Here is a 24,683-nt window from a genome sequence, read left to right on the forward strand (position 1 = left end):
TTTAAAATAATTAATTGATTGTAAATTAATCATGGAGATTGTGTAATTCATTTTATGTGCGGGTTGTGGGGTAATGGGTGGGAAGTAATTTATGTTTAATTAATAATTAGTTGTTAATTAATATTATTAATTAATTTAATTTAAAATTAAATATGGAAATTGTGTAATTCATTTTAGGTGTGGGTTGTGGGGTTTCTAGGGGTAAAGGTTAGGAAGTAATTTATGTTTAATTAATTATTAATTAGTTGATCATTAATATTAATTAATTGATAGGGTAATTGTGTATATTTTTTGTGTTTGTGTTTTACTTTTATAGGGTAAAGGATGAGGAGTAAATTAATTTTACTTACTATAAAATTAGTTGTTAAATACTATTAGTTTTTTTAATTGAAAATAAGTTTTGATTGAGTAATGCATTTTTGACAGTTTAATTTTAGCTGTGGGTTGTGGGGAATCTAGTGGTAAAGTGTTGGAATTTAATTAATTTTTATGAGTTTTAATTTGTTTTTAATTAATAATATTTCTTCAATTGGTAATTAATTATGTTAATGATGGAAGTACATTTTTTTTTAGAAATTTAGATATGGGTTGTGGATTGTGTGGTGTTATAAGGTAAGATATTAAAAAAGATGTATGTAATAATTAATGTTTTTATTTCTAAATAATTTCTAATTAAAAATATGTATTTGTTTGAAATGTATTTTTTATTTTATTTAATATAATATTCGTAGGTATTTGTCATATGTATTTAACATTATAATATATTTTTTTTATTTTTAATAAGAAATATTTTTGTATTTAATTTTTTTTATATATTTATATATTATTTTATTTATTAGTTTTTTTAATATTTGTTGTTATTAATATTTTGTTTGTTTTTAATTTTGAACTGACTGGAGTGAGAATATTATTTGTTACTCCTCCGCAATCCAACAGTTTCCCTATTGTTGCACTCACTGGAGTGGTAACAGTAATTTTTACCCCTCCGCTATCCAACACTTTCCCTACTGTTGCACTCATTGGAGTGGGAATAGTCATTTTTACCCTTCCACAATCCAACAATTGCCCTCCTACTGTTGCGCTAACTGGAATGGGAATAGTAATTTTTACCCCTCCACTATCCAACACTTTCCCTACTGTTACACTTATTAGAGTGGAAATAGTAATTTTTACCCCTCCACTATCCAACAATTTCCCTATTGTTACACTTACTGGAGTGGGAATAGTAACTTTTACCCCTCCACTATCCAACACTTTCCCTATTGTTGCACTCAGTGGAGTGGGAATAGTAACTTTTACCCCTCCGCTATCCAACACTTTCCCTGTTGTTGCACTTGGTAGTGTGGGAATAGTAACTTTTACCCCTCCACTATCCAACACTTTACATATTGTTGCACTCGGTGGAGTGGGAATAGTCATTTTTACCCCTCTGCTATCCAACATTTTCCCTACTGTTGTACTGACAGGAATAGCAATTTTTACCCCTCGGCTATCCAACACTTTCCCTACTGTTGCACTGACTGGAGTTGGAAATGTATGTTTGAAGATTTTTAAATAGTTTAATGTTTTAAATTATAATTGATTTTTTTTATTTAGATTTTATGTTATTGGTATATATATATATTTACAATTAATTAAAAATATTAGTTTATTAATTGTTTCAAAGTAAATAGATATATGAATTATTATGTATATGTGTTTCACTTTTAAAAATGTATTTGTTAAAATGTATATTAAATCTACTTTACTTTTTCAAAAATTAATTTTAGGATTTAATATATTTATTATATATATAAAACGATGTTTTGTACAACAATATTTTTTACATCGATGTTATTTTTTCGATATTTTTGTACTTACCTGTTTAAGTATAGGAAGTCGATATTTTTGCTTTCTACATTTTTTTCATCTATATTTTTTATATTGATATTCTGTCACTGTAACCCTGTAGGTACTGCAGGGATGGTTGGTCTAGGGGACATTGGAATAAGCTTTGCCATGCAGCTCGTCTGCACCGAGTCAGGGCCTAAGGCTAGTCCCTCTGCCATCCAGCCCTCAGAACACATATACTACAGTGCTGAAACCCTCCACAGTCTCAGGACACCCAACAGCAACTGTAGTCGACACAGCTATCAAGCTGACACCCTTCCGCCTACCTGTCCTGAATGCCACCATTCCTTCAAACCCAAATTAATTATGGATCCGCTACACGATTTCCGTATATTTTTACTGAACTGCCGCTCTCTTCCTAAACATACGGCTGAAATTGCGCTTTTAATAGAGGAACACACACCAGACATTCTGTTCCTTACAGAAACCTGGCTATCCCCGGAGGCCGATCCAGCAGTCATAGAAGCCCTCCTAACAGGCTTCCAAATCTCCCGCCAAGACCGACCTAAAGGGAGAGGAGGAGGCGTGGCGATAATTTACAAAGAACAACTCCACTGCAGAGTGGTTTCCGATACCATTACGGACTGTGAGAGTCTCACTTTCAACATTGAACTATCACCCAACAGTTGCCTCTCCGGCACTCTTGTCTACCGCCCTCCTGGCCCTCCAAAGCAGTTCCATGTGAGTCTACCACTTAGTGTGGCTGAACGTCTTAATACCTCATCCAACTTCATCCTGCTAGGTGACTTTAACTTTGAGTCATCTTCAGACCACATAGCCCTGACCTTAGCAGAGGATCTAGCAGCTCTTAAACTCTCCCAACGGGTCACCTCTGCCACCCACGCGAAGAGCCATCTGTTGGACCCGGTTTTTAGCAATTGCCCTGGCCTTCTAACCAGTCCACCTATTCCCCTGCCCTGGACGGATCATTTCCTGATCCCCATTAATTGGACTGCGTTTAAAATCCCTGATCCAACACCCACCATGAAACTCAAGAGAGCTTGGTCTCACCTAGCAGTTGACAAGTGGACCAGCAAACTTACTGAGAATCCACCTATGATCAATGACAACCCCGGCCTAGCTAACCAGGCCTATGTCAACTGGATCACCCAATCTCTTGACGTTGTTTTGCCTAAAAAGAAAATCACGCTTAAGCGCTCCCGCAAAACCGCCCCGTGGTACACGGAGACTCTCAGAGACAAGAAACGTCTCTGTAGGAAATCCGAAAGACGCTGGCGATCTGATTATTCTATGGATAATAAGACCCTTTACTGAGAAGCCATCAGTGAATATAAAACGCTGATAAAAGCGGCACAAGCCTCATACTTCTCCGCGAAAATTCTGCATGCTAAATCTAAACCCAAGGAAATTTTTCACATCATCAAAAAACTAACTAAACAGCCCCCTAGCCTGCAGGCGGATAAGTCCATTACCCACTGCAATAATATTGCCGAATTTTTTCATCAGAAAATAAGCTCTATTTACTCTACCTTTCCCCCGAAAAACCCTTCCCCCTCACACCATCCTGCGACCCCCCCCTCCAGCCAACAGCCACCCACGCTGACTCACTTCCTCTCTCTGGATCTCGCCACTCTTGAATCCTTAGCACATAAAGTAAAATCCGGTTCCCCTGATGGCCCTGCCCCTCCAGACATAATAATGGCAGCCTCGCAGACCATCCTACCCATTGTTAGGGAGGTCTTAAATGCCTCCATCTCTTCTGGCACGGTCCCGACCGCATGAAAGCAGGCTATGGTGAGAGCCTTGTTGAAAAAGCCTAACTTGGACTCTACCAATCTGAGCAACTACCGCCCCATTTCCCTGCTCCCATGGGCTAGCAAGATTCTGGAGAAATATATAAATCTACAACTAATAAACTTCCTGGAAGATCACCACCTATTGGACCCCACCCAGACAGGCTTTAGACCAAAACATGGGACCGAGACCGCCCTTCTTATGGTCACAGAAGAAGCTAGAGAAATCCTGGATCAAGGAGGATCAGTGGCAGTGATCCTCCTTGATCTCAGCGCGGCCTTTGACACGGTCAGCCATGACACTTTGCTGTACCGCTTATCTCAGGCCGGGATTAAAGATAAAGCCTGGTCTTGGTTCCAGTCCTTCTTAGAGGATAGATCTTTTCGCGTGTTCGAAGGCGAGTCTGTGTCCACCAGCAGACCGTTGAATTGCGGAGTCCCTCAGGGCTCTTCGCTGAGCCCTGCACTCTTCAATCTGTACATGAGGCCGCTGGCTGACGTTGTCCGCCCATTTGGAATTAAGATAATTTCCTATGCGGACGACACGCAGCTGGTGGTCTCTATGTCGCAGGCAGCCAATCCATCTGCTCGGGGTGGGCTCAGAGAATGCCTGGAGGAAGTGAAGACCTGGATGTCCCTTTCGTGTTTAAAACTGAATGGGGACAAAACTGAGCTTATGCTCCTAGGCCCCTCGGATTGTAGTCTCCCCCCTTCCATGTGGCCGCCTAGTTTGGGATCTCCTCCAACTCCTAAAAACAGTATCAAGAGTCTCGGAGTCTGGCTGGACAGATCTCTGTCCTTTAACGTACAATCCATAAAACTCTCAGCCACCTGTTTTGGCATTATGAGGATGTTAAAGAAAATTCTCCCTCTCCTCCCCCTGGAAGCCAAACAAGTGGCTGTACAAGGCCTAATTCAGTCACGCCTTGATTTCAACAATGCACTCTATCTTGGCGCTCCTGAATCCACTCTAAGTAGGCTTCAGACAGTCCAGAACTGCGCAGCACGCATTTTACTCGACCTCCCTCGTAGACAGTCAGTGAGGTCCGGACTGGTGTCCCTTCATTGGTTACCGGTGCGCCAGAGAGTCATGTCTAAAGCTATGTGCATAGCTCACCAGGCTTTCTGGAACACTGGCCCCAGGATCACGCGGGACCTAATTACCCACTACATGCCCAGTAGAAGCCTACGCTCTAGTCAGACTTTCCTTGCAATAGCCCCCAGAAATAAAAGAGCCAGATCTGGAGGTAGAGCATTCTCCCATAATGCTGCCAGGGCCTGGAACCTCCTCCCGTTGCATCTCAGAGTCAACCCTAATCTCACGGCCTTCCGCAAGCAGCTGAAAACCTTTCTATTTCATTCAGTGTAATTCCCCCTTCTCTCCCCTTGTGGGCCACTGTGCCCAAAAGGAAAAGAACTTTTGTCCTGTTCTACTCTGTCTGTGGGGGACAGTGTGTCCTCATCATGATCTCCTCACACACCCCGAAGGATGTCATGCTTCATCATTGGGCTTTGCTCCTCGTCGGTCCGGCGCTGCAATACCCTACGGGATCCTGAAGGGTCTCTTTATCGAGATCTTTTGATGAAAGCCGTTTGGGTGCGTGGGTGTAAGTGGAAGTGAAGTCCAAAGTGGTGTTAAAAAATGACTGAAGGGAGAGTGGGTACTGTTTATTAGGGTTTATCCCTCTGTCATTGTTAAAACAAAATGTGTGGTGCTGCTGGGTATATGTCCCTAATGGACATATAACGGTCGTCGCTGGGAATATGTCTCTAATGGACATATATAACAATCTACATGTTTTGCGCTGTATGTGGCCTCAGAAGGAGATCCTAAGCGCTTCTTCAGGACCAAAGAAAGTTCTATTATAGTATCAGCGGTGGCATAAACTAACCAGTGTCGCCGGATTTGTAGAAGGGAGTAGCGTTTCTGAAATGAGAAACAGAGTGTAGGACAAAAGTATAGTAGCATGGATATATTGTCATGGTAGAGTATATTGTCCGGGTCATCCATTGGAGGGCCTGGTGCGCATTACCCTTAGCGTGAGTCTTATCTCTGTAGGTTGGCGTAGGTGCGCGTATAATAACAGTTATGTGAATAATCAAAACAGTTTTTCTCAGCATAGTGACAGACATACATAAATAGGTATAAGATCAATGATTAGATTGTGCCAGGGTAGTTCTTTATCCATACGTTTACTAAGTCGTTCATACAGTGCCCCAGGTTAAAGTATACATGTATATGTGATTTTATAAAAAGGCTCATTCATAAAGTAAGGAGATGAACCATAGTTGTCTAGGTAGAAAATACCACAAAGTGGGCCCCACCATTGATGGCAAACCTCGAGACACTGTTGTAGTGATTTTTACTAAATACATCATGTTTCTCAGCCCTTAGTGTTAGAATAAGGACCACAGGTCGGGAACTGTGGATGAAAGGAGGCAAAATAATTAGTGTTATGAGGCTTCATTTTTCCCCGCTGTAGAAGTCAAAAAAGTTTTTTGAAAACTAAGAAACGAAAGAGCTGCTATGCAGAGTACAGGAACGATCCCCACATGCTGAGGGATTTACCCTATACAGTGAAAAGAAAGTGACAGTGCACAGAGTTGTAAAGCTCCGTTTTGCTTTACTTTTTATATTGGTTTTGAAGGCTAGAGACCTGTGGGAAAAGACAAAGGAGCACTGCGGGTAATGATGAGGCTTCGCATTGCCCCGCTTTTCAGATCAAAATAGTTATATGTGAGCCAGTGAGCTATGTGGAAGCCAAAACACTCCTCGCATGTTTGGAACGGTTAAAACAGAAAACGACAGTACATGCATTTATGAGGCTTCGTTTGTAAGAGGCAATTGTTTTCACAGGCCAAGCGTTAATAGCCAGAGAGATGCCTCATTGCATTCTGAAAGGGTTTCCCCTTTCCATTTTACTCACGGTTGTCCCGTAGTTGCAGGGCCGATCCACCTGCGTGCCTCTCCCCGTCTCCGCCGGTAATGGGAGGGTGGCCCCTACCCCTTATATAGCGGAGGTGTGTTTCCAATCAATGTGTTAATTGTACGTTAATGGGAGAGTGTATGATGTGATACGTGGGCGCCATCTTGTAGTGGGGTAGTATGAGTGATCTAGTGTTTGATACTTATAGTTATCAAGCTATTGTTAATAGCGAGTGTCCTATAATGTTTTTTTAGTGTCTCAGAGGAAACCTTAGTGATCATTGGTGGTTAGGGTGGTAAAGGCATACTCGTAGATGTAGGCAGATAGGTTGTTAGACCATGGGCGCCTCCTTTGAGTGGTAAGGTTATGTGTTCTCTGTCACTATGAGTTGTGAATAGTGAAGCCCCATTTTTATTATTTAATATGCAGGGTTTTACTCGCAAAAGGAGTGTCTGAGATGGCCTGTATTCTGGAAAGGCGACATATGTGTGTTTGTGTGTCTCTATAGTTTACACATCATTGTGATAATTTTGTCTACATGGTTGGGAGGAGAAAGGGTTGATGGTGAGAACGTCATTAGGCTACACTACCTCAATATAAAAAGTAAAGCATAACGAAGCTTTACAACTCTGTGCACTGTCACTTTCTTTTCACTGTATAGGGTAAATCCCTCCAGCATGCGGGGATCGTCCTGGACTCTGCATAACAGCTCTTTAGTTTTTTAGTTTTCAATAAACTCTATTGACTTCTACAGCGGGGAACAATGAAGCCTCATAACACTAATTATTTTGCCTCTTTTCATCCACAGTTCCCGAGTGCCCTCACTGATAATATGTGGTCCTTATTCTAATACCAAGGGGTGAGAAACATGATGTATTTTGTAAAAATCACTACAACAGTGTCTCGAGGTTTGCCATCAATGGGCTGGGCTTGGAGAAAACGGGGTAAATCAGGTTGTTCTAAAATATCTAACGTGCGGTAGAATTTAACATCCCGCACGTATTAAACCAATTCTCGATCTGTCATTAAAGGATTGTTTAAACTTCAGAATAACGGTCAAAAGTAGACAAACGGATGAAGTTGAAGTCAGTGTGGCGGGGCGCCGTGAGGGGGGTTTTGGAAAGTGGAACGGATTATCCCAGCAGTGCAGTTGACCTTGAGGCGAGTATGCCTTGAAACCCTCACGACGGATCACAGAGTTCCGGGTTGTGTCCACAACAGATCGAGAATCAGTTTAATACGTGCGGGATGTTAAATCCTACCGCACGTTATATATTTTAGACCGACCTGATTTACCCCATTTTCTCCAAGCCCAGCCGGGTTGGAATTATCACCGGCTCTTCTTCTCGCTTGCCAGAGGTCCTGGGCTTTTCACCACCTCTTTCTAAAGGTTTATTGGCAATAGGGGTTTACATTGATTTTTTTGTTTCTTAGAGTTTCATATTTGGGGCGGAGATAGCCCTATTTTTGGCAAGGTCCACTAAGAAAGAAAATCCAACCCTGTATTAGCTCTGAACATCATATATTTGTAGTCATGACTTTAGTGCAATCTCATCTCCACTACTCTGATTCAATCTGTCTGGGTCTTCCAGGCAAACAACATCTAAAACAAATGGAAAACACAGCGTCTCATCAAATTCTACATTAACAATCATGGTACCCTTGTGTTGAGAATTAAACACTCTCACACAGTAGTAGAAAAATAAGTGTTTATTGTAGCTGAGGATATTAGGTAGATACAGCTGTCCTTCATGTGTCCACCTTCCAATGGACTGCAACATTGCTCTTACCATTTAAACCTAAATATTCCATGTGTGCCAGCTACCCGGACATTTCACATCACTAAGCAACATAACATATCCCCCCATTTACACGATAAATTCAATTAAAAGGAAACTGAAAAAAAAACTAAAATAAATTATAACACAAGTGACAAAAGAAAAATAACTAAACCAGACTAACATACTTGAGAGAGCTTGATGCATTCCAATTATCCAGTATAACGTAATACAGTGACATGCTCCTTGTCCTGAAACAATGCATGGTTCACAAAGCTGTATGCATTGCAACATTTATTTATTGCTGACGATATGATCCTTCATGAAACTCGGAGCCTTCCTCCACGCAGAGCCTTGATGGGAGTCAAAATCTTCCTCCTCCCCGGGACCAGCTCGCACAGCCTCCTAGAATTCCAGTGTGTCCGCACCACCCCGCTCGTCATTTTCCCCAGAGTCGTCTCTCACAACCTCCTGTTTGCTATCATTCGGCACCACATGTCCACCAGTACAAGACATTCTTCTAGAATTATTCCCATCGACCTCTTCATGCAGCCAATCGAATTCACCCTCCCTTCTCCCCTGTGCAATCCAATCAAAATGACATACCTTTCCATTTCTCAGTCTCACGGCATTTTGAAAAACTTCCACCACTTCTTCTGGATCAAAGACTCGGCTGGCATCCTTTACAACAATACCTGGCTTCTTTACATGCACCCAGTCTCCTACTTCTACCTTTGCAGCTTGCATCCCATGTTTGGCATCGTAATATTCTTTATTTGTGTTATGTGTAACCTCCATCCAGTCTGACCATAACACCACTGCTGTATAAAAGAACCATCCCGTGCTACACTTTGATCTAGGTTTCCTTCCTCTCATAATCACAAAAGTGGGTAACCCAGTTGCATCATTACATGTGACCCGATATGACCACACCGTCTTCCCCAACTGTATAATCCAATTCTGATTATCTCTCATGACCAACTGAATGGTACCTTTAAGCAACCAGTTAAATCTCTTCACCATTCGGTTCCCACTTGGGTTATATAAAGATGTGGTTCTGTGTCTTATTCCCAGTTTCTCAAAATGTGCTTTCACCTTGTTGGACAAAAATGGAATACCATTGTCACTTACAATGGAAGCAGGAATGCCTTCACATGTGAAACTGTCAGTCAAAAATTCTAAAACAGAATGAGTTTCCACTTTTTCAACTACTCTGACCATGGGCCACCTAGAAAAAAATCAATAGAATTAAATACTTATGTTATTCCCCCACCGGTCCGATGATTTCAATGGCAACCATTTCACATGGTTCCTTAGGATGGAATCCATCATCCATGGGTGGATGCAAGGTGTGCAAGGATTCATCAGCAGTAGAGCAAGCACACCCATCTCACACAACTCCCTGCACCGCCAAATCCATTCTAGGCTACCAGAACAGTTTTTTTTAAAACAGACTTGGTTCTGACAACATCAGAATGCCCTTCATAGCACGATTCCACAATCATGCCATGCAGATCTTCAGGTGGAATAATTCCCTAGCCTCTAGATAAAGTACCTTCCTCCGCAGCCAATTCCAATCTCACAGAAGCATTCAAAGGACTGTTCCTCGGCCATCTACTCAGCATGTACGAGAATACCTCCTGTAGAATCTTATCATTTGCGTGTCTGTAGATCATCTTTGTCAGTTGAGCGTAAGACTTCACTTCTTTTACACTGTGAAGACCCAGAAGTCTCGGAACTCTATGAACATTTTCCTCCCATATCAGCTGAACAGGCAGTTGATTCGAATGAGTATGAAGTGTGTGTGTGTGAAAAAAATGGATTACCATTTTCTCCCAAAGGTTTCAACAGTTCTAGAGAGGTATCATTTTGGAAGACGTATGCAGAGAAAAGGGAAGTGTGTGGAATAGTACATAACCACACTGAGAAAGTTGGCCACTTTCATGCAGTAGTAGAAGAATACGTGTTTATTGTAGCTGAGGAGCATAGGTAGACATAACCTCCCTTCGTGTGTCCACCTTCCAACTGACCCCAACATTACTCTTACCACTTGAACCTAAACATTTCATGTGTCAGCTACCCTGACATTCCCCATCAGTAAACTACATAACACCATGTCTTGACAGAAGTAACTGTTGCTTTTCATTGCCATTTCCAATAGTTGCTTTTATGTGCCCTTTGAATACTCCAGAGTTACAATTTCAGGAGTTATGTAAACGGTATTCATTGATAAAGTAACATTTTGTTTGAATAGCTCTGTACGTCCTACTTGATTTCAAAGGCTAGCCTTCCAACTGTTTCTATTGGGGCCGGACTCAGTGCCAATGACTTTGACAATACTTCCACTGTCCCAGCGGCTTCCACCACAACCCTTCAGGGATGTTTTAGTTAGTGAATTCTCTCATATCTAAAAAGTATAAAGTAATTCTGGCTTTATATGCTTGTTTTGGCATCCTAAGTAGTTGTCTCCCACTCTTTATAGAAAACTGTTTAACCCTTTCCTTCAAAACAGGTTTGGCCATTCTGCCGTAATGTATGAGATCCACCATAAAGTTCTGAGTAAAAAAAACAAAAAACTCCAAGATGAGTAAAGTATTACTCTCTCGTTATTCATATGCCACATTTTAATTTCTTCCTTCCTCTTGAAATTGTTTAAACTTTAGTTTTCTTGTATTTATACTAAAAGTATTACAATTTGGAGACTTTTCTCCACTTTTTCCAGATGCCTCTGCAGTCCTATTTGAGTAAAATGCATCAGTACCTGAGCATCTGCATCTTTTTGTAAGGACCAGTCATTACTATCTAGCCTGGAATGAGACTAATAGATAAAAATGCCAGGGGCTAGTCCGGGATCTAAATAGTTAAGAGGAGGGGTGCCGTTATGTAGAACTGACTTAATCTACTGGATGCCTTTCTTGCAAAATGTATGTTCATGTACTGTGTTGTTTCTATTAGAACAAGAGGCTTTGGTGTACAGGTGATTTATAAATCACAACAAAAGAAAATATAACATTAGAAGATGGCTACTTTGCATGCGCAGCACCCTTCTTTTAACAGAGTCTTGTATTTCTTTAACTCTCTGAACAAGGCTTGTGAAGCAATTCAACAAGCTTAGTCAAAGCCAAACTACTACTAGTGTGCTGGCCCGGATAGTGGGTAGTTGCAGGGAGTTAGCAGTGGCATCATCCTGGAGCTGGGTGGAATATTGGTATTCGGACAGATACAGGGGGAGGGGCGGCAGATAGTGATGGGATTATAGGGGGAGTATTTATCATACCCATGTAACCTTCCACAAAATGCAATGGCTTTAGAGACTGACCAAAAGGCAACTTTTATTGCACTGTTTGTATGTATGCAAGTATGCATGCGTCTGTTTGTGTGAATATGCGTTGGTGTCATGGGGTCTCTGACAGACATCTACAGCTGTCTGTATGAGAGACCTAAAAATGTAGTCATTACAAGTATCTCCACAGGGAGTTAACAGATCTAGAAATGATGGTTCATTCTGATGGCGGAGGCGTCTGCAGAGGTATATATGCACAGCATGAATGTCAATACTGAGCAACTGACTCGTTGTATGTACAAATATAATATGCTGTAGTTACCGGGATATGAGACGTGGGACTTCAGAGGAGTCAAAACAATGCAAGTTCAGTTATCAAAGACTGAAAAATAACGGTGGTACTAAGCGGAAGCTTCTCACTTCTACTTTGCACCTACCATGCTTCACAGACGTTATTAAGTAATTCCCTAAAGAACAAATATTAAGTAGGAGAGTGCAAAGTTTGTATTATGCAAGCATAGGTTTGTCTTGTTCCCAATTAATTAGTCAGTACATGGTTTGCGTAGTTTCTTGCCTTTCCTTCCCCTGCATTTAGTCTTAGTTTTCCATTTTCCCCAGCACTTGAATTCCTATTCACACAACAAAGAGCGCCCCCCAAAATCTATCTTTTCACTCTCCCTCTCTCATCTACTATTCTCATAAGGTAGGTAGGAGTGTGAAGATCAGGGTTTTATGTGCATAGATTTCATTCGCAAGAGAAAGTTATTCCAAATTTCCCTGGCATACAGAATAGCAATGTACAGTATACAGAGCAACGTGAAAAAACAAACCACATTTATTCATACATTTGTACATTTATTTTGATCACAAGTGTTTGGGTAGAATATTGGCAAAAAAATATTGTGCTACAAAAATAGTGTCAAGAATATTGGGACATCAAAAATATTGTCGACAGAAATATTAAAGGTAAAATATTGGTTTAAATGTTTTTTTTAAATATTGTTATAAAAAATGTGATGATGGCAAATGTTGTATGTACTATCAATTAAAAGTGTTAATTAGCATTCATTTATTGTAGTGTTTTTGACTGAATCTGTTTGTTTTACTTGTGTTTTTAGTAGGAGAATTTTTTAGTTATGAAATTGTTTAAATCGCTTTATTTAATTGTATTAGTGTATATAAATAATTGGGAGACGTGCCCTTCTCTCACCCAAAAGCATTATTGCCTGTGCTATTCAATCCCCCATGGCCAAAGCATGCAAGAAAACACTGGTGGATAAAGTGCAAATGGGTTGACTGTGTGACACGTGCATTATAGTTCTTCTATTTTTTCAATCAATTCTTTTTATTTTCTTACTGTGCACAATGAAATCTACCAAGGGCATGTCAAAGTCAGGGCCGAGGGAGGTCTGTTTGGAGCAAGCAGCATGTGTGTACGTGGTCTTGAGTGCTGTGCTCATCCAGGTCGTCATTCAGGTCCTGGTACTTTGAGATGGTGCCATTCTTGCGTTGAGGGCAGTGTGTTTGTGCCACATCCAAATGGGTCAAATGGTAGCCTAAACTAATAGGGTATGATCATCTCTTTGGAGCAAATGAAGGCTGGGAAGGAAACTGACAGCTGTCATGGGTTAACCAGGGGCAAAGGTTGTGTGAGCGTACATCATAGTCAAGGGGCAAAGCCCTGTGGGACAATCCACCTAAGTGTGGGGACATATATTGTGGTCAACAGGCAAAGTCCTGGGGAACAACAACCGCCCCGATGTTTTAGCCTTAAAGACTCTGCCTATTTGGTCAGGGAATGCAGTAAGGTAACTCAAGGTGTTTTCTCGTACTAATCTGGATTTCTCTCCAAAAACAGGGGCATTTGTGACCTATTTGTCCTATTGTAAGCCAAAACCTTCTTTCTTGTGTTTTTGTCAGCACACGGTTATCTGCTGTGTCCAGTTTTAGTGTTGTGCACGTTTGTATTAGCATCGGTGCACCACTGGGGAGCTTAGTGGACGGGATCCCTGCATGCCGGCATTTGAGAAAAAGCAAAGCCCATATATATATATATATACACCATCCTGCACGGTTTCCAGTATCGATCACACGGCCAGATTCGCTCCAAGAATATGAATAATGAGGTGCCTAGCCGAGCTCATGAGAAACAGTATATTGATTTCTAGAGTAATAAAAACGATGAATGTTGTATCTGAGCAAGCTCCTTTGCAGATACCTCGTCTCAGGTGCCAGTGCTCAAATCATCTATTCTCTGGGAGGGGCTGTGAACAGGAAAACACGGCTGCAGCAGCTTGGAGTAGGCCAACATAAAACAACGCGTTTTACTTCACAAGATTCTATTTATGCATCCTTCAAGCACAGGATTATGTTTGTCATATAACAAACAAGGCCCTCACTTACCCACGCCACACCTATTGTGGAGGTTTCTCAAATTCGCTTTGTAGGCCAAGCCCCTTCTTTGAGCTCTCCTCCCCACCTTTTTTGTCCGACTTAAATTACTGGTGGCATAGACGTGATTTTGTGTTCTCAGGTTTATGTGTGCGATTTCGTATTTTTTCATGTTGTGGAAAAAACTGAGCGGTAGGGAGTATGGTGGGTTCCAGCCCCGCCCTCTCATCACCACCCCAAACATTAAAGTGCTTGCTATGTAGCAGCAGGATTGGTCTGCAACGAGTTGAGCAACATTTAACATACCTCAGGTAGGATCACGATGTGTGAAATGGACATGTGAATGTTAATTATGTCTGCCAGTTATTGCCGCGGGCACACATTGCTCCAATTTTTTTAGCAAGGGTTTCGTGTTTTACCCTGTTTTAGAGTGGGGATGTTTCACGCCATGTTTTGAACGCACTCCTGAGGCGTATAAACCGGTTCTTCCACACGCCTGGCTGCCAGTCAGCGAGCACGTGCTTTCTCGGTGCTGGCGGCCCTGCCAGTTGTACCGCTGAGGACAGGCAGCTTGGCACTGTCAAAGTCTGCTCCGCGCGCTACGCCCACGGGCAATGCTCTAAAGAGTTTTTCTGTGTACCTTTCTCGAGGCACCAGGGAAGTCATTCAACCACAGCAATTAGAGCTAAAGCACTAGATACACAAAACAAAAGGAGAGGATAGCACACCAGGGAAATCCGCGTCAAAGCACCGCCAGGCTCCCCGAGGTGAGGCTCAGCTCTGTTTATGAGTCAGGCAGCTTCAGCAAAACACACGGCGTCAGGCACTCGGGTACAATAAAAGCACTGCGTAGTGGCGCCCTGGTGGCACGGAAGCGAGACGCAGCTGCTCCAGACACAGTTATTCCAACGGACCAATCACCAAGAGAATTACTCTGCCATAGCTGCATCACTTAAAGTGAGCGAGGGAAGCCCTTAATTTAGACATGGGTGGACACTATTATGCGCCCTTATAGTTAAATAGTGCTGTCTGTAATGCAGTTGCCTTTCATGGCTGTACATTGGAAGCAGATTAGTAGAGGTGCTAATTAGAGACACGAAGTTAAGCAGACACACGCCACGTGAGGTTTTAGCAAGACTACCACATTAAAATAATACATCGCCGCTGTATCACAACAGCAAACAGACACGACTGCACAACAACCCGTATTAGGGTGTGTTTTGTGCTGTTGATCCGTTCGCTTTATAGTGTGTTGTTTTTTTATTTGATTGCCAACACAAACACATTTAGCCAAACTGGAGGGGTGAAGGCAAAAGGTTTGGGGGACTGCCACCCAAGGATGTCAGGTCTAACACTGTCCAAAAAAGAGGGTGAAGGAAGTATGAAATGGTGAATTCTGTAAGGCATATGTAATCATTGGTAGGAATATCACCCTTGAGATTGCTAATTTCTCCCTGAGAGACAGAGGAAGGAGGGACCAATGAGTTAAGTCTCTGGATTCAATCAGTGTGGGATATTTTTGGCTCAACATTTTTTCAAGGAGCTTGCCACAAACCTTCCACATAATTGAAGCAAGCAGATTCAAAAACTCAAAGCTCCCCGGCCCAAATATTTTTTTCACAGGAGCCTTGGACTGAATGAATAATGTGAAGATGTCCAGGATGTTCATCACTTGGGGGGTCAAGACATACTGCCCACTGAGAAAGACCACAAGGTCTTCCATACACATAGACACTTGGTGTTCTATCTCCTTTGACCAATGGAAACTTTAAATACTTTTACATCATAAGGGCACTGAAAGGACTACAATGTTCACTTTGCAGATACTAACTAATTGCTTTTCCTCAAAATGTGCTTTGGTGTCATTTTAGAACTTTTTTTTCACACTCCACCTGAAAGACCAACCATCTACTGCACCAGACAACTTCCCTCGCCTACTCAGCCCTAAGCATTGGTTCAAGGGATCCCAATGCATTACCATAATTGCCTACTTTGCAGCCAAGGAGCCGTGACCATTCACCCTCACACTACATACACCACATCAACAGAGCAACAGCACAAAAGCTTTAAAAAGTGCTAAGAAAAAGGCAGGCTGAACAAGCTCAGACAGAAACACTTGTTGTTCTCTCTTAAATGCGACCAGTTCACATGTGAAAAAACAGAAAGGGAGGCCTGCATGCCTCTCCTCTTCAACAGCATACCAATTTCACTAGGTGGCACCTAGAAGAGAAGGAAAGCACAGACTTTGTACCCTACAATATTGGTTCAATTATCTCTAGCCCTTGGGCTGGCATGGGTGGAAGAGAGAGTAGAGACAGGTATAATTTTTGGAGCTCAATTCTGCACATGTTTGAACTGTGCAGATTCATATTCAAACTTTCTGAATTTCTCTGAACAGTGCAAACATGTGCCCCAGGCTGGTCCGTACACAAGAAGTCCAGTCCACCAGTGCTAACCTGGGTCTTTAAGTGGTAGTAGCACACTCTAGCATCATGCACCTTCTGCCATTGATGCTTAGAAGAGAAATACGCTATCACCGTAGGTACTATGGAAACCACTGACAATCACATACAGTTCTGGCAGAGACCTCTTAAGGCATTGGCAAATTGTGAAATCCCTAGGGCCTCCACATTCCAAGGGATCACCTGGGAAAGTCAACTTACTCTCTATTTGACCTCTGTTTTTTTAAATTTCTCATATCTAAACTACTGTCACTCTCTGTCTACCGCTCCAACCGACTCTTGTTTTTTTCTACCATGGGTCATCTTGAGGATAGGTTATTTGGGGTCTTAGGCAAGACATATTTCTGGTCTTGTCTGTGACCTTGGGATCATGCTGGCTTGAATTAGTGGGAAATGGGTAATGATATAAAAGTTTGTTCTGTACAGAGGCCCCCAAAATATGTATTTCCCAGGACCCTCAGAATCCTTAAGATGACACTTAGTTGAACCTTCTTACTTTTGAAACAAGTCACTGACTTTTGAGGCAAGAATCAGCAATCATCAGTGGAGGTAGGAGAAAATGTGGCAGACAAAGGTGACTTATTTTATCTGAACATTTTTCCTTGTGTGAGCTTTGACTCAAGAGTCCATTCCCTAAGCATTGTACAATGTTCATCTTATTGCATCGTCTCAACCTGTAACCCGGCTCCCATTAACAACAAAGGTACTTCTGAGCAAACAAATCACCTTCTCTCAAAAGCAATGACATAATTGGTACTTATCACTATTTTATCCATATCATTATTTTAGTGTTCAGGAAGTTGAGGGTGTTAATAGTGGGTTTTAGACCTGGCACCTTGGTGTGGGACTCCCCCATTTTTTTGATGTTGCCTCATGTGTTTTTACTGGTTATAGATGCTTTGGGCACTGTGCCACTGCTGTCCAGTGCCACAGTGCAAGTGCTCCCTAAGGTAAATTAATGTATGGATTAGGGATTCCATGATTGGCTAGTTTGGTTTACCTGTCAGACCCTAGTACAGTGCACCAGGGGTGCCCAGGGCTAGTGAACCAAATGCTGCTGGTGGGCTTGCAGCACTGGTTGTGCCACCCACAGAAGCAGCCTGTAAAGTGTGTCTCAGGTCTGCCATTGCAGAGCCTGTGTGCAGTCTGGTACTGCCATGCAGACTGGGCAAGTGCACCCACTTGCCAGTCCCTAAACCTTCCCTTTTCTTCATATCAGACACCCCTATGGTAGGCCCAAGGGCAGGGTGCATTGTAAGTGTAAGGTAGGACATGCCCTGATGTGTGTGGCATGTCCTAATAGTGAATTACAGCCATTTTCGTTTTTCACTATTGCAAGGCTACCCGTTCCCCATAGGCCAGAATGGATAGTTTGATTATTACATCTTATAATCCTAACTGACTCAGGGAACTAGGTAGAAATTCGAGTTTAGTATGCCTGAACTCAGAAAGATAAAATGCATCTTTTAGTGAAGTTGGTTTAAATATTCTGCGTTTGAAAATACAACTTTTAGAAAGTAGGTATTTTCTTGTCTAACCATCCAAGCCTGCCTCTGCTAGGTTGTGTTTTCCTTGTCTGGAGTTTGAGTGACAGGGGCTGGGGGATTCCAGGAGACAGGGTGAGTCAGCCCAGGGCTGAATAGAGAGATCTGCATGTAGATGGGTGGGAGGAGTTGCACCTGGGACCTGAATAGGGCTGTGCCTTCCCTCCACAATGCTGGCTGCACCTCCTGTGGTGCGTCTGATGTCCCTGGCCTCCACTGTGAAAGGAAAGAAGGAGTCACGTAAACAGAGTGCTCCAGGACTGACCAGAACTGGTTTGGACTAGGCAAAGGCCTCTCTGCGTTCAGAGAACAAAGAGAAACTGTGTATAAAAAGCGGGACCCAGACCCCAGAACTTTAGATCACTTTTGGGAAACAAGAAGAAACCTTTGCTGAGGAGAGGAACCAGAGAGACAGAGGAGAGACTATCCCTAAACTTGAGGAATTGGCCTACAGTGGTTGCCTGACTGCCAAAGAGAGGAGAAAGGAACTTTGTGTGTACTTTATTCAACTTGCCAAGGGCTTGAGAAAAAGCTTGCCTCCTACTGAAGTCTCAGGGATAACAGACTTCAACCACCAGCTCCCCAAGAGTTCTTTGGAAGTGCCTGGAGTTGTGTTGGGCTTTCAGAGGGACTGAGTTTTGCAAAGAGCTGGAAGCGAAACTCACGAAGAAGTGTGTCGCCGCTGCAGCCGCTGTTGTCGCATGACTGAAGAAGGGTGTCGCCGCTGCAGCTGTTGCATCACATCGCAAAAGCGTCTTGCATCACCGAAGAAGCATGTCGCCGCCGCAGCCGCCACATCACTGAAGAAGGGTGTCGCCGCTGCAGCTGTTGCATCGCATCGTAGAAGCATCTCGCATCACCGGAGAAGCGTGTCGCCACCGCAGCCGCTGTCGCCGCATCACTGAAGAAGGGTGTCACCGCTGCAGCTGTCGCATCACATCGCAGAAGTGTCTCGCATCACCGAAGAAGCGTGTCACCGCCGCAGCTGCTGTCGTCACATCACTGAAGAAGGGTGTCGCCGCTGCAGTTGTCGCATCGCATCCCCGAAGCGTCTCGCATCACCGGAGAAGCGTGTCACAGGGCCTGTTGTGGCTCAGAAGAATCGTTGAGTCGCCGCATGGCCATTGGGCGTGCACGCATCGTGTCGCATCAAGAAGCAGACGGCATCTTTGTTTCATCGCACCGGATCTTTCCAACTTCGTTGTATAGCGTTAGGCATCCAAAGGTACAATGAACTCAGAGTGTCGCATTTTAAAATCTAAAGAAAACTAAGCTAATTCTACCATTTTAAAAGTACAGTATTGTGGATTTTTGTCGTATGTGGTCTTGTGATAAGTCTATATAAAGAATACTTATTTTTATACTACAACTTGTGTGGTGTCCATCTGTAGTGTTGTCATTTGGTTACTGTATGTGTTCACAAATGCTTTACACACTGCCTCTGAGATAAGCCTGTCTGCTCATGCTAAGCTACAAAGGGGGTGAGCAGGGGTTATTTTAGGAGTGCACCCCTTACCCTGACTAGACGCAAGGGCCCCTATTTGGTCAAAGGTACCTACCTCTGCCACTAGAGACCCCCAAATCTAACAGTGGGATATATCACGTGTAGGAAAAAACAAATATAACAAGAGCCTGGGAATTAACTCTGTGCACTTCCACATTCTGTTGCTGTAGTATCGGGATGGACGCTTATTTTGTTTATACAATAGTTTTTAAAAAAATCTGTCACGCTTACTAGCACTTTTATTTGTATTCAATTTGGAACAATCTTAGTTATAAGTTATATTTTAGTTACTTTTATTCAATGTTTTACTTTTTAAATTGAAAGACATGTAATTTAGTTCAGTTTATATCAATCAATCAATCAACCAACCAATCAATCAATCAGTATTTGTACAGCGCAGCACTATCACCCTTGGGGGTATCTTGGCACTGGGGGCAAGGTCTCTGTCAAATAGCCAGCTCTTGAGTTTCTTTCTGAAGTCCACAAAGGGGAAAGCTGTTCGTGGAGGTGGAGGGGCAGGTCGTTTTATGTCCTGGTGATGATGTAGGAGAAGGAGCGGCCACTGCTGCAGCTGCGACAGATTCAGGGTGTGTGCGCGAGGGCTTGATAGGAGGAGCACAGGTGTCTAGTGGGTCGATGGAAGTTCAGTCGGTGGTTAATTTAGGCCAGTCCTTGAGCACGTAGGGCCTTGTAGGTGTGAGTGACGATCTTCCAAGTGCATCTCTTCTGGGTGGGGAGTTAGTGGAGGTTTCTGAGGTAGGTGTGATGTGGGACCATTTGAGGATGCCCAGAATGAGTCTGGCTGCATTTTTCTGTATGGTCTGGAGTTTTTTGAGGAGCTGGGTGGAGATGCCGGAGTAGAGTGCATTGCCATAGTTGAGGTGGATAGTGATGAGGGACTGGATGACGGTCTTCCTGGTGCTGACAGCGTGTGCTGCATGTGGACGGTGTGGAAACAGGAGGAGGCAACTTCACTGATTTGTTGCTTCCTGGTCAGTTCAATGTGGAGGATGTTGCCAAGGTTGTGTGCGTGGTCTGTTGGCATGGGAGTGGGTCTGAGTTTGGCTGGCCACCAGCTATGGTCCCAAATGGATGTGTGTCTCCCGAAGAGCATTCTTTCTGTTTTGTCAGAGTTGAGTTTGAGGCAGTTAGATTTCGTACAGTTGGCTACGTTGTTCATGGCGTTGTGAAAGTTTGTTCCGGGGCAGGGGACTTCAGTGTGCGAGAGGATGGGCAATGTGTCCTCTGCTTAGCATATGATTTTGCTTAGCATATGATTTTGAGACTGTGGGTTCTGACAATGTCAGCAATGGTGTCATGTAGGTGTTGAACAGTGTGGTACTGAGGGATGATCCTTGCCGCATATGATGTACTTGGGTTCGGCGGTAAAGGGATGCAGCCGGTTGCTCCGAGTATGTCCTGTAAGGAAGGAGGCGATCCATTTGAGGGTATTCTCCTCTATGCTGATGCTGTGGAGTCTGTTGATGAGGGTGTAATGGGATGCGGTGTTGAATGCTGCTGAGAGGTCGAGGAGGATCAGGGCCCCAGTCTCCAAGTGATCCGGGAGTGATCCAATATCGTCTGTTGCTGCAATGAGTGCTGTCTCATACTGTGGTTGGCTCGGAATCCTGAATGGGAGATGCCCAGCAGGTTGTTTTGTTCCAGGTATTCAGTGAGTTGTTGGTTGAAGGCCTTCTCCAGTACTTTGGCTGGGTAGGGGAGCAGAGAGATTGGTCGAAAGTTTGCTGGAGTTGACGGATGTTTTCTTGAGGAGTGGTCTAATCTCTGCATGTTTCCATCAGTTTAGGAAGACTACTGTGGTGATGGAGGTGGTGAGGATGATAGTGAGTTCAGCACTGATGTGATTGGTTCCAAGGTTGAAAAAGTGGTGGGGGTGTTGGTCATGGATGCTGCAGAGGGGATAGATAGCAGATGTGGATTGTGTTGTGAGCAGAGTCCAGGTGTGATCTTTTGACAGGTGTGCACTGGTTGATTAAGGCTGTTGAGGTTGAGGACTGTGGGTTGGGGTCAAGTTGTTGTATATGTTGGTATACTTGCTGTGAAAATAGTCTGAGAGGGTGAAGCAGAGTTCTTGGGAAGGGTGGATAGTATACTCTGTGGCTGCGGGGTTGACGTATCCCTTGAATATTTTGAATAGTTCTTTTGTGTGGTTGGCTGCTATGTTGATGTGGCCTCTGATGGCTGCTTTCTTAGTTTCTTTGATTTGGTGTGGTAGTTCCTGAGGGCTGCATTGTGGGCGGTCCTGTTGGATGGGTTCTTGGTGGAACGCTATGGTTTCTCAAGTCGGTAGCACACTGCAGTTGGTGGTTCTGAGCTCTGGGTTGAAGCAGCTGGCTTGTCTTGAGGTTTTTCTGGTTCTTGCTGGCTTCAGTGGGGCGGCCCCATATTCGATGATCTAGTTGGTGAAGTTTTGTACGGCCTGTTCTAGGTCTGAAGCACTTTGGGTTGAGAGGTGAATGGGGCCTGAGGCCACTGTGTTTCTGTTACCTTGCCCCAGATGAGGTGAGATGAGCAGTGGTGCCTGGTGATGATGTGCTGTGCGCCAGAGATGGCTGAGTGAATGATGATGTGCTCGGAGTCGGACCCAGTCACAGCCGGCATGACTCGAGGTTGGGGAGGCAGGGGGTCGTGCAGGGAGGGGGCATTGCGCAGGGAGGTCACATGGGGGGGTTTCATTTAAAAATAAGTATTATAGAAATTAAACTTACCTCTCCGCCGGCCAGGTCCCGCATCTTTACTGCTACTGCTCCTGCTCTCCTGCTTTCCTGCCTCCAGTAGGAACAGGATACAAGCAGCCAGGCTCCCTACCCTAGGCCAATCACTATGCATTAAGCAGCATTGTGATTGAGTAGGACGCCGCCAAGCCAGCGGATTATGGTGAGGCCATCTTCTCCATGCAGGCTGCAATGCAGCCTACATGGCGAGGGCAGAGTGTGCACGACTGGTTTTGGTGGCCCAAGGGGGCTGACCAAACAGTCTTTGCGCACTCGGGGTGGGCAGGCACACCACTCCTCCCCTGCCCTGGTTGCAGAGCAGCCCTGCCAACTCTCCCACCTGCAACCAAACATAAAATGGTAATAACTTGAAGTTATTGCCATTTTATGTTTCTGTTTCTTGCACTGCGAGAAGTAGTGGGGAGACGTTCCTCCACCCTAGTGGCGCCTGCTCGGACCACATGAGTTCTGTTACATTGCTAAATTTGAGTCTGTTGCTGAAGGTGATGAAGATGGGGTCTAGTGTGTTTCAGGCTTTGTGCTTGGGTTCGGTGACCAGTTGGGTGAAGCCCAACTGGTCACAAGTGCATTAGTACATTACAAAAAGTAATAAAATGTAGCGTGAAATATATCTGAGGTTTTGTACTTACTAATGCACATATATACATACATATATTACATTTAAATTAATTTATTTTTCCTTACTGTTATTAATGATATAGGCTGTCTAAGTTGTGTTCTGTGGGAGTGTGTTACAGTAGCAGCAATTGGCCATGTGTGGTTCTTGATTTACTCCAAGTTTTAGCACTGTAGCAGAATCAAAAGTGTAGTTTGTGAATAGCAATTATCTTACTCTTATGTGGGTGTGTACTTTGTATTAGCATGTCCATCCAGCAGTCTTTCCTTCCATATTCCTTAATGTTTGACATGGCCCTTTTTTCAGGGTTATACCCAAACGTATTGCCTAACTCTGTACCTTTTCTGACCTGTTTTTATTGGCTTTCGGACTCTGGACACTTTACCACTGCTAACTAGTGGTAACTTGCGTATGTCTGTCTAGAATTATTGGTGATTGGTATGTCCATGATTGGCATATTTGATTCACTAGTAAGTCCCTAGTAAAGTGCACCAGGTGTTCCCAGGGACTGTAGATCAAATATTACTAGTGGACCTGCAGCAGTGATTGTGCCACTCACATGAGTAACCCTGCAAACATGTCTCAGACCTGCCACTGCAGTGTCTGTGAGTGCAGTTTTAAACTGTCATTTTGACCTGTCAAGTGCACCACTTGCCAGTTCCAAACCTTCCCTTTTACTGCATGTAAGTCACGCCTAAAGTAGGCCCAAGGCAGCCCCATGGGCAGGGTACAATGTATTTAAAAGGTTGAACATGTAGTGGTATGTTTTACATATCCTGATATTGAAATGCTGCTAATTCAATGTTTCACCATTGTAAGGACTATCTCTCCATAGGGTGACACAGGGAGCGCCTTGAAATATCTTTTAAGTGTAATTTCCTATTGGGAGCAGTTAGGGATTTGGCGTTTGGGGTCTCTGAACTAACAATTTAAAAATACTTCTTTGGTGAAGTTGGTTTTTAAATTGTGTGTTTAAAAATGCCACTTTTAGAAAGTGCATACAACAATAGAGCAACCCACTTCACCCCAAGGGATTGGGTATAATATGTCAAAACAATAGTAAACCTTGAGGATTTATTCAACTTATATTAATTAATTAAATAGTCACCGTAGTGACCTTCATTTAAAAAAACTCATAAAAGGAAGAAAATTACAAAAAGATCATAATTCATCTTTTATATTGATTTTATCTGAAAATATTATTTTTGTTTGTTTCTGTAAATTTCATTAATTTGATACAAAAAAGTAAAGGAACATACGATTTTCATTTAAACACTGGCAACACAAAACTACTGTCTCGCTCCAAAACACATTAGCAGTAGTTGATGACACTTTTTCACAGATATGTACCATCCACAGTTGGTCATATGTCAAAAACAATTGGTATTAAACAATTGTAATTTCCGCAAACATCAAATGAAAATTATTTGCATCAAAGAAGTGTCACAGCGTCGACGTTTCGGTCTCCTATCTGAAAGCTCAATCACCGAGACCATCCTCAGGACCAAAGTTGCACCACGTATTCCCTCTTTAACACGAAACCTTTCAATCTCGTTTTTTACTTTTTAGCGATCTTCTACCATGGAAGCAAAGAAAGCGGCAACTCTTGTCTGCGCTTCTTAAATTTCTTACTCCTACGACTCAGCTTCCCCTGCTAAACTCGCCAAACCAATCCGAGAAGCTTCTTGGTACATATCTGTGAAAAAGTGTCATCAACTACTGCTTATGTGTTTTGGAGCGAGACAGTAGTTTTGTGTTGCCAGTGTTTAAATGAAAAT

General features: G+C 43.1%; 1 protein-coding gene across 3 annotated transcripts in view; it reads right to left on the reverse strand.

Annotated features, from left to right (window-relative positions):
* Positions 1-24,683, reverse strand: part of SMIM36 (small integral membrane protein 36) — a 333,253-nt gene that overhangs the window by 170,822 nt on the left and 137,748 nt on the right. Inside the window, exon 1 of one of the 3 annotated variants that reach the window (XR_014966559.1) lies at positions 6,572-6,663. The exons of the other annotated variants lie outside the window; for them this stretch is intronic. The gene's annotated coding sequence lies outside the window, so the exon portion shown is untranslated. Of the gene's footprint in view, positions 1-6,571; positions 6,664-24,683 lie in introns of those variants that run through there. 3 annotated transcript variants of the gene reach the window in all.

Source organism: Triturus cristatus, chromosome 7 (genome assembly GCF_964204655.1).
Source record: "Triturus cristatus chromosome 7, aTriCri1.1, whole genome shotgun sequence".
NCBI lineage: Eukaryota > Metazoa > Chordata > Amphibia > Caudata > Salamandridae > Triturus > Triturus cristatus.